Source organism: Pinus tabuliformis, chromosome 2_1, assembly GCF_031772625.1.
Source record: "Pinus tabuliformis cultivar Carrire ecotype Pingquan chromosome 2_1, CPIR1, whole genome shotgun sequence".
In the NCBI taxonomy this organism is placed as follows: domain Eukaryota; kingdom Viridiplantae; phylum Streptophyta; class Pinopsida; order Pinales; family Pinaceae; genus Pinus; species Pinus tabuliformis.
In genome coordinates this window covers 534,727,978-534,732,675 of record NC_142299.1, presented here as the reverse complement: position 1 = coordinate 534,732,675, position 4,698 = coordinate 534,727,978, and positions in this window count along the sequence as shown.

Here is a 4,698-nt window from a genome sequence, read left to right as displayed (position 1 = left end):
ATACAAGAAGTTCAAAGGTCCAAAGAAGCAAGTTGATCTATCAAAGATTGAATGCTACAATTGTCATAAGATGGGACACTATAAAAGTCAATGTCTTGAAAATCCAAGGAATAAGAAAAGAGAAAGAGAACATGCAAATATTTTCGATGAAGCTCCACCTATAAAGAAAAAGACTGAAGAATTCGAAGTCAAAGACTTATACTATTAAGTCTTCTCTCACATATCCTTCTAAGTCTAATATTTTATGGTTTGATTTTTAGAATTCATAATATGCCTTGTTAGAAATTCTTGAATTGTTTTAATCAAGTTTTAGGTATCCCTTCGAAAGACTAGATTAAGAGGGAGCCTTCACCATTTTACCAAAAAATGACTATATTTTTCTTTGTTTCATCTTTCATGTTTGGTTTCCTCCTCACATCAAGATTTATGTGTATTGTATACTCATAACTTCTTCTTTTTTATAATTTCCTTGGTACAAAAGCTTCTAGAATACACAAAGGTTGTGGAGGAGACTTCAAATGAAATAATTCAATTATGAAAGAAGTTATGATGTAAAGTAATCCCTTCAAGAATTGATGTCCTACAAGGATTGTTAAAGAATAGCTCAAGGTATGTCATTGACTACAAGATTTGCTGCAAAGTTTTCTTCATACTACTAGTATGATCATTCTAGTTTGAAATTTGCTTTATATTACTAACATCTTTATGCCTAGGGTTTTGAATCATAAATATTCTTGTTAGGGTCATTAATAATTATATTGAATCTTCCCTCATTATATTGTCTCTTGTCATTTGTTCTTCTTTTTTTTAACCCTAACCTTTCAGGTTCACTATAAAACCCTAGCCTCTTGATGCTAAGGATATGTCAATTTTGATTATGAAACCCTTGTTTTTTTAGGATTTTTTTATGAAGTGTAGAATTGATCTGATATATGTGATCTTAGACTAATATTAAGGTATTACAGACTCATGTGCAGGATTTGCCTATATTACTTAGTGCAACGAACCGAAAAGATTGCGAATAATATAAACAATGAAGCAGTTAAAGAAACATAACAGACACACACACATAACACAACAAATAATCAAGGAGTTCACCCAAAACTCTTGGGTTACATCTCCCCGGTCCAGTGTTTAGTGATGACCTCTCTATTATGTCTTCAAGAGCACAGTTTTTGCAAAAGTGAGCTCAATTTGAGTCTCAACACAACAGATACAAAACAGCAGGAGTTTACTTGAATCCCTCAAGTCTATCTGAGTACATAGACTCTTCCCCTCTTGCTCTCTGTCTCAGCACTGCTTGCCTCTTTCTCTGTTATTCAGTGGCTTTTAAGCCAATCGGCGATGTCTGTTTGTTTCCTCTTCTAGGCTTTTTGGCTTCTGGCCTCTGTCCACTCAAATCCCCTATGAGCGTTAAGAAATCATTACTAAACGTCTTCATGGATGGTGGCCACCTGTTTTGTAACGGAAGGGACCATCGGTGCCTTTGAAATCCCCAAGGTCGTTCTTTGTTTACACATAGAAATACACAAAAACACGGAAAAATCTGCCAAACTGTCATTTATCAGACCTGAAATATTATCAATTATGCCCTAGAACTCCATCGGGTCCGCCTTTATATCACTATCGCATGTCCACCATTGATTTGAGTGATCTTGATCCAACGGTTGAGATTCATTTCGGGCGGCTAATGCGTATGGAGATTACCCGCCCGAAAAGGCGGTTTTCTCAAGCCACGTGTCGGCCAGTGGATGGGATCGGGCGGAGCCCGTCCAATACCACTTACTGCCTAAGGCCCGCCCAAAATCCCGCTCATTACGGAACTCAAATACATTAAAACTGCATGTATAAACCCTTTCAGGTCTGTTTTATTGCTTCATTCACATTTCCTTTATTTTTCGTTTATTTAACGAAAATGTAAAATACATGGAAAAAACCCATTTACCGGAACTCAAAATATTTTAAATTTCATCTATAACCCCGTCGGGTCCGGCTATCGCATTTGTATCGGCCCCTCTCCTTTGTATTGCTCTGATGCGATATTGTGATATCGCAATCGCATATCGTTGATCCTTCGGGTCGTGGTTAAGTCCTTATATATCTATATATATATATATATATATATATTAGCAATGTGATAGCGTGGTTGAATCTAGACCGTTGATCAACCATATCCGACGACTCCTGTGCAAAGTTGTTCAAGCCTCTGATAAACTCTGTTTTCACCATTTTGCATGTTTTTTCTCTCCCGATAGTGTAATCCGCCTTTTGTAAAGGTTTTTTCTTTGCAATAGTTTTTTTATTTTTGAAGACTTAGAGGGTTTCTAGGGTCCATTTTGGATCACGCCTTCCCACTAAAAAAGATTTTGAACCACCAAAAGTTGGTTTTTAAGCATCGATCAAGTGAGGATACAGCTTCCTCACTTGTCCAATCTCTATCCATCGTGCACTACTTGGTTTTGAACCTTTGAGTCCGATTCTCAGGTACTCAACATCCCCTCTGCGCATAGTTCTCACCTTCCTGTCCAGAACTATGTCTTCCTACAATTCATTGAGATATTCAGGCAATAGATCATCAATAGAAGGCAACTGACTTTGCTCTTCAGGATCTTCAACTAATGAAGGTTCATATAGTCTCAAGTTCTATGCATTAATGACTGAATAGATTTGCATATAAGCTGGCAAATCAAGGCGAAAAGCGTTTGCACCAATTTTCTCAAGTATCTTGAAAGGCCCATACCTTATTGGCTTTAGCTTCTTACCTTCACCTTGCATTCTGTCGTTGCTAATGTACAACCATACTTGATCACCAACTTGGAAGCTATGCTCGATTCAATGCTTGTCATTCCTTGCCTTGTACTTGGCCTGGCTTCTTTCCAGCTGTTCTTGCACTGCCTGGTGAATTTCTTGGATCTGTTCAATGAACTTGGTTGCTTTGTCCACATCATTGTGTCCATCAACTGCTATGTATTTACTAAAGACAAAATCCAAGGGAGACTTTGGTGTAAAACCAAAGCAAGTCTCAAAAGGAGATCTCTGAGTAGAAGAGTGTTTGGCACGGTTGTAAGCATGTTGCACATAACACAAATGTTCATCCCAAAGCTTGGGATGCTTGCTGCAGTAGCCCCTGAGTGACTGGATCATTGTCCTGTTGACCACCTCTATTTGGCTATATGTTTGTGTATGAAATGTTGTGCTCTTCTTCAATCTGGTGTCCATCAATTCCTACAGACTTAACCAAAATTTCCCAACAAATCGGGAATCTCAATCACATACAATGGAAGTGGGTAACCCAAAATGAACACAGACATGTTGAAAGAACAACTTCATTGTTTGTTCAACTATAATTTGCTTGTTACAAGGTATTAAAATACACATTTTGTTGAACCTGTCCACAATAACATATAAATAATCATGACCTTTTCTAGACTTTGGCAATCCCCCAACAAAGTCCATCAAAACACTTTCCCAAGGACGAGAAGGAACTGGAAGTGGAGTGTACAAGTCTAATTTTCTATTACTGGGCTTGCTTTTAGCACACATAGTACACCCTTTAATATATCTAGAAATTGTTTCATGCATTCTTGGCCAATAACAGAACCTTTGCAGTTGTGCAACCATTTTACTTACCCCAAAATGACCTAATATAAGAGAAGTGTGTGCTTCTCGGATTATTTTAACTCTTTCAGTTTGTGTAATGCATAACTTTCCCAAATGATACAAGAGTTGGTCCTTAACATAATAATCCAATTCTTCTACTTGTTTTCCATGACCTAAGGTTGCATATACATCTTTAAAATCTACATCTTGAGCATATTGTTCAATGTAGCTTTCATGCATTACTGAGTTATGCTTAAGTATAGTAGATGCATTTATGATTGGTCTTGATAACATATCTGCAACCTTATTGTGTATGCCCTTATTATATCTGATGACAAGATGAAACTACTGTAGAAAACCCATCCACCTATAGTGTCTTGATTGCTGCAATTTAGTTTGTGAGTGCAAATATTGAGGTGGTTGATGATCTGTATGTATTTTTGTTTCTTTTCCCATTAGGTAATGTTTCCACTTTTTCACACTCTGTACTAAATCATACAATTCTTTATCATCTGTGGGATAATTAACTACTACATAATTAAATGTCTCATAATGATAGCATATGGGTTTACCGTGTTGCATCAACACTGCTCCCATGGCATAGTCACTGGCATCTGTTTCAATCTCAAATGGTCGTTGAAGATCTGGCAGTGCTAGTACTGGTGCTGTACTAATTTTTTCTTTTAAGATGTCGAATGCTTTTTGTTGTTTACCTCCCCACTTAAACACCTTATTCAATTTTGTTAAAGCATGTAAGCGAGCTGCAATTTGTTAGCCTCACTTTCTTATTAAAAACAATTATAAATCCAAATAAAATAATTAATTAAATTAAATCATGAGAGTTAGTTCCTCAAACTAGGGAGTTTGGTTAGGATGAGAGGTTCTCTCCAACTAACTCTCCTAAATTAGTGTGTAAGTTAAGAAAATGTCTCAACCAAGTGAGTCTAAGATAGATACACTATCTTAAGACCACTTGTTCATGTATTTAAATGTATTATTCAATTATTTGAATAAGAGAGAGAATTACATGAGCATAAGAGACCATATGATGGCTCTCTGCCTTTTCCGCCAGTTTGTCTTTTGTGTGTTGCTAGTTTG